Source organism: Eurosta solidaginis, chromosome 4, assembly GCF_040869045.1.
Source record: "Eurosta solidaginis isolate ZX-2024a chromosome 4, ASM4086904v1, whole genome shotgun sequence".
In the NCBI taxonomy this organism is placed as follows: Eukaryota; Metazoa; Arthropoda; class Insecta; order Diptera; family Tephritidae; genus Eurosta; species Eurosta solidaginis.
The window spans coordinates 147259652-147275833 of record NC_090322.1 but is presented as its reverse complement, the minus strand read 5'-3'; the positions used below and the strand labels follow the sequence as shown (position 1 = coordinate 147275833).

At 34.2% G+C, this 16182-nt stretch overlaps 1 protein-coding gene across 4 annotated transcripts in view; it reads left to right on the top strand.

The window, feature by feature from the left end:
* LOC137250455 (uncharacterized) overlaps positions 1-11159 on the top strand; it is a 42998-nt gene extending 31839 nt beyond the window's left edge. For 3 of the 4 annotated variants that reach the window (XR_010952966.1, XM_067783314.1, XM_067783312.1), the window contains 2 exons: positions 10604-10821; positions 11029-11159. The gene's annotated coding sequence lies outside the window, so the exon portion shown is untranslated. Of the gene's footprint in view, positions 1-10532; positions 10822-11028 lie in introns of all 4 variants that reach the window. The other variant, XM_067783313.1, reaches the window with a different exon arrangement.
* Positions 11160-16182: the final 5023 nt, after the last annotated feature.

Sequence of the window (16182 nt, the reverse complement as noted above, 5' to 3'; positions counted from 1 at the left end):
TTTTTTTTTTTGGTCTGGCAAGACAGCAAAACTCATGAGTTGGAATGCATACAATATATGAATGGAGAATAATGCAAAAATGATATTTCCCCTTCCCTCTCTGACATTCAGCCAGAACAAACTTTTTTTTTATATAGGAGATGACAGCTGAAGACTTTGCATTTGTATACGTGAATGCGTTAGGCGGTTTTTGCTGGGTAATTATGTATGTACATATTTAAGGGTGGCATTGATGAAGGTCACGTGCATTTAACTTTGACTTGGCTGATCAAACTTGCCTATAGAATATTTATGAGAAATACTTACCCACTAACCCTCCCACCCACAGTCAGATGAAAACTCAATATTATTTTAATTTAAATATGTGCTATCAAATTTCAATATTTGTTTTTATTTTTTTTCTGCAAAATCTTTAATTTCATTGAGTTTGGGCATATGCGTTTACCGTCGGCAAAACGTTGTTATATAAATGCATTTTTATTAAAAACCCTTAATAAATTCAAATTCAATCAATTGTCACTATGCTCTTTGCCATATCTTAATTATCTTTAAGCATAAAAGCTTTTAATATAAATTCCTAATGCCGTCAAAACATGTATTTTTACATTTGCATACATTTTTGTACTTCTTAATTTAAAAAGGGATGAGATAATTCATAAATGTATGAGTAATTTACATACACTTCATGGAAGTTATAATTTAGGGCATATTAATTGGTTTTCGTTTGAACAGAAATTGCTCAGCAGAAATAAACGAAAATGTCTGCAATTTGCTACAACTTCAGAAAAACTCAAATTCTGCAAAGAGCTCAAATAAATATTTCATTTGGCATATTTCCCACATTCATAATGGCGCGAGGAGAATACAGTGGGCAAGGAATGGCCGACTATGTCTCAGAAAACTTTCGTTAGTTTTTACACTTGTCTTATCCACAATGCTTTCCAGAAACGTCAGGTTCATATTGCTATAAAGCAAAACAAAACAATTTATTTGACAGTGTTGTCAACTAAACTTAAATTGTAAGCAAATTTTTACGCTTCTTCATAAAAAAATTTCACTTTGATAAATATATTTTGTAGTTTTGACGTATAGCGCATGATGAAGGTTATACCCTTTTTTAATCAGGCATGCTTAACGAACGAAACGATATCATTTCGTTACGATAATCAACGCTAATAAACGGAACGAAGTCACTTCGTTTCGTTTATTAACGTTAAGATCGTAAAATTAACGTTAATTTGACGTTCTTAACGTTAATAAACGAAACGAAGTGACTTCGTTTCGTTTATTAGCGTTGATTATCGTAACGAAATGATATCGTTTCGTTCGTTAAGCATGCCTGTTTTTAATAAAACTGAGAACGCAAATTAGAATAATTAAAAGTTCGAAAACACTACACGCGTTATGACAGACAATTCAAATACTTCCGTTTATCTCAGCAACTGAGTTAGTAATTTTCACAAATATTGACTGCAAACGCTTTTATAGACAATCTTTCGTCTATGTAGTTCACACTTTTCGTCTGCTGCATGCAGATTAGTGTGAAATACTTGGCTTCGTAATAAATGCACGTGTAGATGTTTGGGTGGTGCAAAATATTTTTATACTCAGCTGAGCAGAGCTCACAGAGTATATTAACTTTGTTCGCATAACGGCAATCCGTAACGGCATAAACTAATCGAGATAGATATAGACTTATATATATCAAAATGATCTGGGCGAAAAAAGAAATTCATCTAACCATGTCCGTCCGTCCGTCCGTCCGTAAACACGATAACTTGAGTAAATTGTGAGGTATATTGATAAAATTTGGTGCGTAGGTTCCTGGGCACTCATCTCTGATCGCTATTTAAAATTAACGAAATCGGACAATAACCACGCCCACTTTTTCGATATCGAAAATTTCGAAAAACCGAAAAAGTGCGATAATTCATTACCAAAGACGGCTAAAGCGAAGAGACTTGGTGGGTGGGTTGACCTTATGACGCAGAATAGAAAATTAGTAAAATTTTGGGCAATGGGCATGGCACCGCCCACTTTTAAAATAAGGTAATTTAAAGGTTTTGAAAGCTGTTATTTGTTTGTCGTTGATGATATCATGATGAAATCTAGCAGTAACGTTAGTCATATTACTATTTGTGTGCTAAATAAAAATTAGCAAAATCGGATGGCGAACACGCCCACTTTAAAAAAAATGTTTTTTTAAATCAAATTTTAACAAAAAATTTTATATCTTTACAGTATATAAGTAAATTATGCCAATATTCAACTTCAGTAATGATATGGTTCAACAAAACACAAAAATAAGGGAAATTTTCAAAATGGGCGTGGCTCCGCCCTTTTTCATTTAATTCGTCTAGATTACTTTTAATGCCATAAGTCGAACAAAAATTTACCAATCCTTGCGAAATTTTGTAGGGGCATAGATTCTATGACGATAACTGTTTTATGTGAAAATGGGTGAAATCGGTTGAAGCCACGCCCAGTTTTTATACACAGTCGACCGCCTGTCCTTCCGCTTGGCCGTTAACATGATAACTTTAGCAAAAATCGATATATCTTTACCAAACTTAGTTCACGTACTTATCGGAACTCACTTTATCTTGGTATAAAAAATGGCCGAAATCGAACTATAACCACGCCCACTTTTTCGATATCGAAAATTACGAAAAGTGAAAAAAACGCCATAATTCTATATCAAATATGAAAAAGGGATGAAACATGGTAATTGGATTGGTTTATTGACGCAAAATATAACTTTAGAAAAAGCTTTGTAAAATGGGTGTGACACCTACCATATTAAGTAGAAGATAATGAAAAAGTTATGCAGGGCGAAATCAAAAGCCATTGGAATCTTGGCAGGAATACTTTTCGTGGTATTACATATATAAAGAAATTAGTGGTACCCAACAGATAATGTTCTGGGTCACCCTGGTCCACATTTTGGTCGATATCTCGAAAACGCCTTCATATATACAACTAAGGGCCACTCCCTTTTAGAACCCTCATTGATACCTTTAATTTGATACCCATAACGTATAAACACATTCTAGAGTCACCCCTGGTCCGCCTTTATGGCGATATCTCGAAAAGGCGTCCACCTATAGAACTAAGGCCCACTCCCTTTTAAAATACTCATTACCACCTTTCATTTGATACCCATATCATAAAAACACATTCTAGAGTCACCTCTGGTTCACCTTTATGGCGATACTTAGAAACGGCGCCCACCTATAGAACTATGGCCCACTCCCTTTTAAAATGCTCTTTAATACCTTGCATTTGATACCCATGTCATACAAACACATTCCAGGGTTACCCTAGGTTCATTTTCCTAAATGGTGATTTTCCCTTATTTTGTCTCCAAAGCCCTCAGCTGAGTATGTAATGTTCGGTTACACCCGAACTTAGCCTCCCTTACTTGTTTATTTTAGTTTTCTAGTTTCTCCAAAACAAATTGTTGGTTAATTTAAAAATGCCAGTTAATGAATATGTGCTATTAAATGACTATATGGAGAGCCATTATTATGTGATTCTGGTACATAACTCTTTTCGAACCACGAAATTAGATGCGAACTACTTTCATGTCTTGTAAATTTGAAGCAGTAAAATGAAATTCCTAAAAGGCAGTAAAGTTTTCTTACTGAGCAGAACTCACAGAGTATATTAATTTTGTTCGCATAACAGTACCCCGTAACGGCATAAACTAATCGAGATAGATATAGACTTCTATATATCAAAATAATCTGGGCGAAAAAAGAAATTAATTTAGCCATGTCCGTCCGTCCGTAAACACGACACCTTAAGTAAATTTTGAGGTATCTTGATGAAATTTGGTATGTAGGTTCCCGGGCACTCATCTCAGATCGCTATTTAAAATGAACGAAATCGAACTATAACCACGCCCACTTTTTCGATATCGAAAATTTCGAAAAACAGAAAAAGTGCGATAATTCATTTCCAAAGATGGATAAAGCTATGAATCTTGGTAGTGCATTGACCTTATCACGGAAAACAGAAAATTAGTAAAATTTTGGACAATGGGCGTGGCACCGCCCACTTTTAAAATAAGGTAATTTAAAGGTTTTGCAAGCTGTAATTTGGGAGTCGTTGAAGACATCATGACGAAATTTGTCAGGCACGTTACTCCTATTACTATATGTGTGCTAAATAAAAATTAGCAAAATCAGATGACGACCACGCCCACTTTTAAAAAAAAATTTTTTTTAAGTCAAATTTTAACAAAAAATTTTAAATCTTTACAGTATATAAGTAAATTATGTCAACATTCAACTTCAGTAAAGATATGGTGCAACAAAATACAAATATAAAAGAAAATTTCAAAATGGGCGTGGCCCCGCCCTTTTTCATTTAATTCGTCTAGAATACTTTTAAGGCCATAAGTTGAACAAAAATTTACCAATCCTTGTGAAATTTGGTAGGGGCTTAGATTCTATGACGATAACTGTTTTCTGTGAAAAAGGGCGAAATCGGTTGAAGCTACGCCCAGTTTTTATACACAGTCGACCGTCTGTCCTTCCGCTCGGCCGTTAACACGATAACTTGAGCAAAAATCGATATAACTTTACTAAACTTAGTTCACGTACTTACCTGAACTCACTTTATCTTGGCATAAAAAATGGCTGAAATCCGACTATGACCATACCCACGTTTTCGATATCGAAAATTACGAAAAATAAAAAAAAATCCATAATTCTTTACCAAATATGAAAAAAGGGATGAAACATGGTAATTGGATTGGTTTATTGACGCAAAACATAACAAAAAAAAAACTTTGTAAAATGGGTGTCACACCTACCATATTAAGTAGATGAAAATGAAAAGGTTCTACAGGGCGAAATCAAAAGCCCTTCGAATCTTGGCAGAAACAGTATCGTGGTATTATATATATATAAATAAATTAGCGGTACCCGACAGATGATGCTCTGGGTCACCCTGGTCCATACTTTGGTTGATATCTCGAAAACACTTTCACATATACAACTAAGGGCCACTCCCTTTTATAACCCTCATTAGTACCTTTAATTTGATACCCATATCGTACAAACACATTGTAGAGTCACCCCTGGTCCGCCCTTATTGCGATATCTCGAAAAGGCGTCCACCTATAAAACTATCGCGCACTCCCTTTTAAAATACTCTTTAATACCTTCCATATGAAACCAATGTCATACAAACACATTCCAGGGTTACCCTAGGTTCATTTTGCTAAATGGAGATTTTCTCTTATTTTTTCTCCAAAGTTCTCAGCTGAGTATGTAATGTTCGGTTACACCCGAACTTAGCCTTCCTTACTTGTTTGCTTTTAAAGTTTTTTGCGTTTTTGTTTTGGTATTTTTTAACTTTTTGTTTTTTTTGTAATTTTTTTTTATAATTTTTTTGTTGAGGGCTCGAATCAGCCTCAAGGCCTAACAACAATTTTTGTGTCGTTATTATTGTTATGATGAATTTTTTGTTAATTGAAAAAATTTTTTTAATTAGAATAAAAGAAAGAGAAAACTTTACGGCCGTTTTCTCCAGTGAACTTTAAAATTAGTCTGTCTTATAAACCCGCATGTTTAGGCAGCGCTGCTATAACCATTCAGCTATCACAGTGGCTGTTTTTTTTTGTGTGTCCCGATGTAGTTACTTCCACCGGAAGTTTAATCTATTATAGTATTCGATCCAATTAGGTAGCCCTAGCATCATTTTGAGAACTTTTTTTTGGCATATTTGCAATTTTTTAATATGCGAGTTTGCAGTTATGCCCCATGCTGGGCAAGCATATAGTATTATAGATAGGAAAATGGAATTGTAGATTACTAATTCATTTTCCTTGCTCAAATTGGGGTTCTTGTTAATAAGAAGGTATAGCATTTTGATAGCTGTATTAACTTTTTCTGTTATATATTTAACATGACCGCTGTAAGTGAGTTTTTTTCAAAAATTACTCCGAGGTACTTAACAGATTTCTCCCATGATATTTGATGAGTGCCTAGCCTTAACCTGGTGCTAGGTAGATAACAAGGACTTCTTCTTCTGGTGAAAAAGATGGCTTGTATTTTTCCAGCATTCAGCTTAATTTTCCAATTTGCATATAGTCAGAAATAATAATTACCGCACGCTCCAGTTTTGCTACAATTTCATCGCCGATTTTATGCGAATAGAATATACCAATATCGTCAGCGTACATAGCATATTTGCAATTTTCAACTTGTGGAAAATCTGAACAGTAAATAATATATAACAGGGGCCAAGTACTGATCCCTGAGGAACTCCAGCGGGTAATTCAATTAAGTCCGAGTATTCATTATTCAAACATACACTTTAATAACGATTGGACAAAATCTTTGTATCAGCTTTACGATATGCAGAGGAAAGTTAAAGCTGATTAGCTTATGAATCAGTCCATCATGCCAGATTGAGTCAAAGGCCTTTTCAATGTCAAGTATATTAAACCAGTAGGATTCCTGTCACCAAAATTAGTTTTTACATAATTGGATATGCGTTTTACCTGATGCGTTGTACTGTGATACTGCCTAAATCCGAATTGCTCATTTGGCAAAATTTGGTATAAGTCAATAAATAGACGTAATTTGTGTTTTATGACATTTTCAAAAATTTTAGATAAGGAACTTAGGAGGCTTATAGGTCTATAACTTTCAGCAATATTGTTTGGTTTACCTGACTTCCCAATAGGTATAATTTTTGCTGTTTTCCAGATATTGGGAAAATATTGCAATTTAAGACAAGAATTTATAATATACGTGGAATACAGCCCTGCTTCCCTTGGCAGATACCTTAACATAATATTTTTGACATCATCATGACCTGCTGCTTTTTGTAATGGCGCCTGGTATATAAGGTCTTGAACAAACTCTTATGATACGTATTTAGATTCTGGAGTGTCTAAAAACTGTGAATCAATTAGGCTTACTAATTGGCTACTAAATCTTCTATCTGTGACGCACCTAAGTGAACAGATGCTTTATGATTATTGAGAAATTTTTAAGCAAGAAGGTTTGCCTTTTCATCATCGGGGAAAACGATTATATCATGGTCATGCAACGGTGGTATTTGTCCGTGCTTTTTCGTAGCAATTTGCAAATATTCCAAAAGGGTTCTCTTCTTTTTTCGAGCGAGCTAAGCTTCTTTTTCCACGATTCATTTCTATATTTCAAAATCACACTTTGTATTTTTGCTAAATAGTATTTTACAATGTCATAGTTTGACTTTTGCCTATATCGACTCCACTGTCAGCGATGGTAATTTCTGACCCTCCTTATTATATTATATTGATAATAATATAAGGGAGTTTTTGATAATAAAATAAGGGAGTTTTATACAATTTGTGTTTGGCACTTTAAGCGGAACAGCACTTCTCACAGCAACATTTATACTATCATAGAAGACTCCTATATATATATATATAAGACAATATCATTGACATTTGTTGGTAAGCCGTACATTTTTATTGATCGGCGATAAATACTCCAATTTGTTTTACTGTAATCCATTTCAAGGTTTTCACAGTAGGAAAAATTTAAATTCAGTAAAAAATTTACAGCAAATGGTCTGAATTAAGTTCATTCAAAACTACTGGTTGAGTTAAATGCATGGGAATATTTGATAGTACTAAATCTAAATTTGAGGGGGCAAAGGTATTAGATGTTGGTATATACGTTGGCTGGTTTGTATGCGATATTGTTATTGGAAAGAATGTGGTAAACTCATTTAGTATGTTTCTTTTCTTATTTCGCGATTGTATATAGACTGCTTCTAATCACAAGGTTGAAGAGACCATTTCTCCAGTCCGTGCTTTATTCCTTCACCTGGGCCGTTTTCGAACGATTGGAGAGGCCTTGTCCCCAATCCGTAGCCTCTCCTGCTGTTATCCTTCCTACATTTCAGCCTTTACCGCGCACCATTTTAAGTTTATGTGCAGTTCCATGTTTGTTGCCGAAAGAAAAGTTTCTTCAAAGTTTTACAAAGTTTAGTACAAATTTTCTAAATATCTCGCTCCAGGCGCTACTATCTGAATTTTCGCCATATTTAATGCCTTATCTTCGGGTTTCCGACGTTTTTCCTAAATACCTAGACCCGCGCGACAACTAGCGAAAATTTTAGTCGCATGTGTTTCTGAACGACATTTAAAATTTGAAAACCCTAAGTCATTGAAAGTTACTTAAATATTAGCGGACATTTTTTTTCGTTTTGTATCATTGTCACGGTGCTATAACCTAAGTCTAAAGCAGCCAAGAAGTGTTGACATTTTCTTTATCTCTTTGTTCTCTATAAAGCGGCGTCACATGAAAGCCGGATTCAGCAATGTCTTAGAAGAAAATTAGTTAAAATTGATATATTTGAATTGGAAATACACTTAAGTTAAATAGAAAATACTAAACAAGTAAAACAGAACACTTATGTTACAATAGAATTGCAAATTCCATTCAAAAAACTAATAAAAAATAAAGAAATAAATGTAAGGCGCGATAACCTCCCAAGAGATCTAAGGCCGAGCTTCTCTTCCAATTTGCGTCGTGCTCCTCTTGATTTTCACTACAAATTCGCCGCACGGGACCTACATGTTTTATGCCGACTCCGAACGGCATCTGCAAGGCAGATGAGTTTTCACTGAGAGCTTTTTCATGGCAGAAATACACCCGGAGCGCTTGCCAAACACTGCCGAGGGCGACTCCGCTTAGAAAAATTTTCTTCTAATTGAAAAATATTATTTCTAAAATTTTGATCTTGCTTTGCCCGGAGTTTGAACCCAGGGCATACGGTGTGGTAGGCGGAGCACGCTACCATCACACCACGGTGGTAAAAAAACTAATACAGTCACTTTTATCTCCGGTGTTTAACCGAATGTGTTCCAACAGGGTCGTTGCTCAAGAAATAATGGGACGCACATATATTTCTTGGGAAAACCAGGGTTTCCCTGTGCTATATATAAAAAATGATAGCAGAAAATGTATGAGTTTTCTTGAAAGGTGGATGCTACGTGGCAAACGAAGAATTTTTAATATACGTATGTATTTATTTTTAATACATCACTAAGCTGTATTCAAAGTTGCAAGTCTCTAGCTCATAGGGAATTTACTTAAACATGATCGCGAAATTTCCACGTTGGGTTTACTTCATTACTTTATGTCGTATATTTGATTGGAACATGATGTAGGCAGGGTGCATTTATTATGATTTTTACCGATGGCCAAAAAGGCAAAACGTTCTCCAGAAAAAATTTCGATTATGCAACAAGTAAGAAGTCTAAGTTCGGGTGAAACCGAACATTACATACCCAGCTGTACACTTCAAATGCTGTTGTTGTTTGTTTCGTGTGCTTAATAGTGTTACAAGGCTGCGCAATAATGCATATACATATGGTTCTATTCTGAACTAAGTTTTTCCCATTTATTTTTATAAATCCACTTGGGAAATGAAATACCATTGATATAAAGCTCTTTATGCAAAGATATAGCTTAATTTATTCGTCCACCACCCTTTTAAAAATCTTTTATATAAAAGTGGGCGTGGTCCTTAACCGATTTCATAAATTTTTCTTCAAAGCATTCCTTATAGCAAAGGCAGCCGAATTTTGTTACGAAAGGTTTAACGAGTTTTGATTTATGATTAATAATATTTTTAAAATTGATTTTATCACAAGTGGGCGGCGCCACGCCCATTTTAAATTTTTTTTTGAAATTTGTATCAAAAGTCTTAATATCAGTACACGCGTCAAATTTCAACATTCTAGGTGTATTATTTACTAAATAATCAGGTTTTTGAGTTTTCCAAAATGTTATATATATAAAAAGTGGGCGTAGTTATCATCCGATTCCGCTTTCAATACCAATCTATTCTGGGTCTAGATAAGCTCATGTACCAAATTTTGTGAAGATATTTCAATATTTATTCAAGTTATCGTGTTAACGGACAGACGGACGGACGGATGGGTATGGCACAATCAATCCTTTTTTCGATACTGATGATTTTGATATATGGAAGTCTATATCTATTTCGATTCCTTTATAGCTGTACAACCAACCGTTATCCAATCAAAGGTATTATAACTTACAAGTACAGCTGAGTATAAAAAGAAAGTCGAAGGCAAAAAGCACAAGCTTCTCAGTTTCAAGCTGCTATTTCTAGCGTGCAATTCCAAACGTGGCTGTTGTTATTGTAGCGATAAGGACACTTCCCGAAGGCTTTGTGGGGTGTTATCGATGTTGATGGTCCTTTGCCGGATGCGGATCCGGTATGTTCCGGTAACAAGCACAATAAAGGCACCAGCCCGACCATCTCGGGAAACGATTTGTTATGACCACATGAAACCTTTTAGGCCATACCGCCCTCCCACCCTCTTGATCCATCAGGAGTTCGGGGTCGCCAGAGCCTCGGCTGTTAATGAAACAGGATTCGCCACAGGTAGGTGAGGTTGAGCAATGGGTTGGCTATATAATGCGCTGGAAACTCCTTGATAGAGTTGCGCTACACAAGAAACCACGCATCAGTAAACATCAATTAAATAGATGCAACGTTGATACTGAGAGCGTCGAAGTTTATTATATAATATATGTTCCATTCCTTGATGCATTCATAGCTCATATCAAGAGCCGTTTCATGAAACACCAACTAATTTTCGAAAATTTCGGTGTTTTGTTACCCAAAAATAAATACAACGCTGAAAAATGCAATAAACTGCATGAATTTTATGAAAGTGTTGTGAATTGTTCCAAAACCGAGTTTGCAATGGAAGTCAAAATGTGGAGAAGGCGAGTCGATGGTCACAATTTTAAAAACGTGTTTGATGCACTTGAGGTGGGTACAATTTTGATGATTACCCACAAAATTGGTATGCTATATTTCTTATGATCATATGTATTTAATTAGCGAGCTTTGCTCATATTGCTTTATACAATGGTTTTTGTAATTGATATTAGAGAAAAATTGTAAGTTTACAAACGGCGATGGTTACTAGGACATGTTTCTGAATATATATATTTCTTATTTATCTTATTTTTTCAGATGGTGAATCCAAATGCTTTCGAACATGTAAATAAGATATTGCGCATATTAGCCGTTCTACAAGTTCTGACAGCAACACCAGAACGCACATTTTCTGCCCTCAAAAGGTTAAAATCATGTGTAAAACTTTGATTTATTTTGACATGTAAATTATGTATTTAGAATTTATTAAAGAGAATATATAAGTTAAGCAAGTCATATTGCTTATTCCAAATAAAACACAAACTTTATTTTATATTAGTTAACCACTTTTATTTAATAAATTAAATTGGTTGCTTTGCAACCTTACTTTACTTCCAAAGAAGAACTGCCTTTGAAGGGCGATGATACCGCCTTAAATACCCTTGTGATCGGCGGTATTCACCTGTTGATGTTGTTGTGCAGAAAAAGGTCGTTATGATGCTATTGCTAGCAACCTAGCAACAGAATTGTATTGCTTCGGACGTGCATCAGTCATATCAAGGCATAACCTGTTGTACCGTTGGCCTACCTACCAAGCTCGTCAACCAAACGTTGCTTGCTATGCAGTGGGTGGTAAAGCGGGCAATGCTTATGTGCTGTATGCCCATCATGTTGTTATGCAGAATAGGTCGCTTTGATGTTATTGCTAGCGACCTAGCAACAGAGTTGTGCTGATCAGACGCACATCACTTCATATCGCGGCGTAGGCTGCTGGCCTACCTGACAAGCTTGTCAACCAAGCTTTGCTTGCTATGCAGTGGGTGGTAAAGCAGGCAATGCTTATGTGCTGCATCCCCAGCCTGCTGTTGCTAATATAAGTGCAAGCGGCGATCACCCTTTGTTGTGATAATAAACGAGCTCACGCATATGATGTTGCTATGCTGATTATAATATTGTAACGAATTTACTTGCAAATCCTCTTATTTGCAATCCTCTGCTAAGTTCGAATCACTAAACTGTTGAATAAATAACTCCAATTTGTAATAATGCAAAATGGCCTTTATTAAAGTACTTCACAATAATACTCAAACTGTGCAACGAATAGCTTGCTTAATAACCACACTGATTGATAGCTCAATGAAACTACTATTCAAAATAATACTGCTATTGCTCGCTAGACATCGTCTTAACCGCAACTGCTTGACAACTCAAATCAAACTGAATTACTTCTTACTCGCCTGCCCCGCTTTTATAGTTTACGCTGCATACTTCTAGGCTCTTCGATTTCCAGAACTTACTAGTTAGTTTCGGCTACAAAATCGCCAGCCACAACTACGTGCAAAAATTATTGCCCTCTCTTGTGACAACTGAGATAAGATATATGCATGTGTTTGTGCATTGCCGCTCCGCTGCTCGTATACGTACATATGTGTAGACGCAATTATTTATTCGTTTATGTAGATACATAATGATTGAATTATTGATGTAAATTCACGTCACTGCTTAACATCGCTTAGAGACGATAGCATCGCTTAGTGCTGCTAACATTCGTTACAATATCATATCTGGTTTGTTAGGCAAAAGCAGGTAGCGGGTTGTGGGTTGCTGTTGGGCTGCGTACCCAACTCGTGCAATTGTTGTTGCTATGCTGTGATGTCAGGCATTTAGGCAAGTTATGTTTCTAATGTAATTGGATTGTTGGTAAGCTGCATCAACTGACTATTGACGCTTTAGTTTTCTGTTGCTCTGGTATTGCCTATTTCTGCAGCAGGTTATATGCATGGAAATGCCTTTGTTATGTAGGTGGTGGTATCATACCTTAACTCCTCCCATTCTTAAGTTCGGAGCGTCCCTGATACGACGAAATTATAAATACATACAGCTTAATCTAAAACTTATAACTATATCTAATTGATTTTTTTGCAAGTGAATAAGTTTACTAATGACTTGTGGAAATGAAAATTTTGGTATCAGATCGAAATATTTTAAATGTTTTGGTTTGACATTTTGAGCAAAATTAAGCTGAATATTTTAGCTTTTGTTACTAAATTAAATAATAAACATATCTTTACAACAATTTTAATTAGTATTTTTAAGGAAAATTTCAGATTTTAGGTTTTTTTCTTAATTATAATATTCGGAGTTTTTTTTTAATTTTGTTACTAAATCAAAAATAAAAGCATACGAATATTCCTATAAAAAAATTATTTTCTTTTATAGTTAGCCTTTTAAGTACAATTCAAAATGAGTGTTTTATTTATATTCTTCATAGTAAACATTTAAGTAAAAAAAATTCATTTTTTATAATTAGCGCTTTTTAAGGACAATTCTAAACTTGTTTTTTAATTACATTATTTATAATTTTTTTTTACTAAATTGCATATAGGTACATATGTATAAACTTATCTGTGCGAAAATTTTGTTGAGAAAAAGAAGTGTAGTTGTTTGGTTTTTATATTAGCGTTTTTAATGACAATTCAAAAGTTGTGTTTTAATAATATCTAATAAATAATATCGAATTATCAAAAAAAAATGTGTTTTTATAACTATATATTTATAGTTTTTTTTCATCAAATTAAATATATAGAAAAAAAAAATTAGTTGTTTAGTTTTTATAATTATAATTCAAAATTTGTTTTGTAATTACTTTATTAATTCTTGAATTAAATATATTTGTAAAAAATTTTAATTAGCGTTTTGGAGAACAATTCAAAATGTGTTTGTTTTTTTTTATTATTTATAGTTTTGTTACTACGTTAAATATATGAACGTACGAAAATTTCAATAAAAAAAATTTATTTTTTATAATTAGCTTTTTAAGGACTACTCAGAATTTGGTTTTTAATTATATTATCAGAGCTTACACGTCCGCGTTGTTCTTGTACTTATTAAATATGACAACGGCAAAAGCCACACTTGAACAAAAATGTATTAAGTGAAAATGTTTAACTTTTCATATATTTTTTTTTTTTTTACAAAGCTATTTATATTCGGCCAACAATATTCTGCCGTAATTTGCTTAAATTAGCATATTTAACACATTTTTGGGTCACTTAGGATATGTTAGCAAAATTATACGTGTCGTATGCATATGTACGATTTTTTTGGCTATTAAATACTTTTAATTAACAATTTAATAATAATGATTTGTAAAAATCCAGTGTCTTAGTAAAAATCTCTTTTTTTCATTTTTTTAATAATGAATAAATTTTGGACAATAAAAATGATTTTTAAATATGATTTATTAAATTAATTGCATGGTTTCTAAATTTTATTAATCAATGTTAGGGAAATTAAAGCTGCCGTATGCACATGTACGTTTGTTTATATAATAATTTCCTCATACTGTTTCACCTTCTTGAAATATTTTCTGATTGTTACTTCCTTTTTTAACGATATTATCTTGGGCAGTAGTAAGTGCTGCTTTAACTAAGTCAAGGTGATCTTTGGTGAAATCATTAATAATATCAATTGGTTTTGAATTTACAGTCGAATGTATGGAATTGTTATATTTATATATTGCAAGTAAGATTACTTCTTTAATATCTGATATATTTTGTTCGGCTTTTATGCATCGAGCGATTTCTGTTAGCGTTGAATGCACTCTTTCGATTTGGCCATTACTTTTACTGTGTAAGGGTGGTATGAAAAATTGTTCAATATTAAAATGATATTTTAACATATTAGATATTGTATTCGAATGAAGAGATTTTTCATTATCGGACACGATTGTTTTGGTTTTTTTGAACTTATTCAATATTATTAATAAAGCCGTTTTAATATCAGTCGTTGATCTGGTTTCAATGGGAATCGTAATTGCAAATTTGAAAAATTTATCTATGCAGGTAAAGAAGTGAAATTTCTCAACAGAGAAAATATCTACGTGGAGGATTTCACCGGGATATTCTGGAATTGGTGTTTGGCCTATATCAGTTTTTATTGGGTGTCTATTATATTTATTTTCCAGGCATGTTTTACAGTTTTTAGCTATTGTTAATAAAGTTTTCTTTATATCTGGGAAAAATATTCAGATATCAATTGTTTATATTTTTCTTGGATTGAGCGATGGGCTCTGTTGTGCTCCATAGTAGCAGCTTCGATTTGGTCTTCCTTTTTTGTTAGGTCTATTACCAATTTATCTGTGTGGATGAATCTTACACCGGGAGTAACGACTGGACTCTTGCTAAGGTTTCGAGATCGCAACAGATTCCGTTTACTACATTTGGGTTAACTTTTTCCCGTATTGTTTGTAGAAGATATTCCGCAGTTTTAAAGTGTATGGTGTGTTTAAGGAGTTTTTGGAAAAAAATTTTGGTGGACTTGCTGTTAACCTCGGATGGTAACAGCACCAATTGGGCTCTAAATTGATTGACAGGGTTTTTGATTGATTTAATTGTATGAGAAAGGGAAATTTCACTATGAACTGTATCATCTGTGTCGTCAAGGTTATGAATATATTGACGCGAAAGTGCATCAGCTACTTTGTTGTCTTTTCCGGGCTTATAAAAATATTTCGGCGCGAATGAGTTTATGAATGCAGTCCATCTTTTGATTTTGGAATTTGGATTTTTATCCGACATGGCAAATGTGAGGGGCTGATGATCAGTGAAGATATGTATATTTTTAATACCGTATAAGTAATGCCTTAACTTTTGGAATGCCTTAACTTTTGGAATGCCCAAACTATAGCTAAAAGTTCGCGTTCGTTTGTAGCATAATTCTCTTCAGCCTTAGACAATGTACGAGATATCATCGTAATAGGTTTGCCGTTTTGTGAAATTACAGCTCCTAGGGCTACGGATGAGGCATCGGTTGTTATCTCAAATGGCTTAGAGTAGTCTGGGTGCTGAAGAAGGACGTCTTCCGAGGCCAGAATAGTTTTTAATTTATTGAAGGCCTTGACTGCTTCGTCATCAAAGGAGATTCTAACTTTTTTAGACTGTCGACTGCTAACGTGGCCATTATCGCCTCTTAAATATTTTGTGAGGGGTTTTGATATATGCGCAAGGTCTTTTATAAACCTGCGGTAATAGCCGGAAAGACCCAAAAAGGACCGCAACGATCTCAATGACTTTGGCTGTTGGTAATTAAGGATGACATCTACTTTGCTAGGACATGTTTGGATTCCTCTGTGTGAGACTTTGAAACCCAAAAACTCGACATCACTTTTAAAACATTTTGATTTTTCTAACGATACCCGCATTCCCGCTTGTTCAATTTTTTTCAATGTGGTATCGACATGCTTGTAATGAG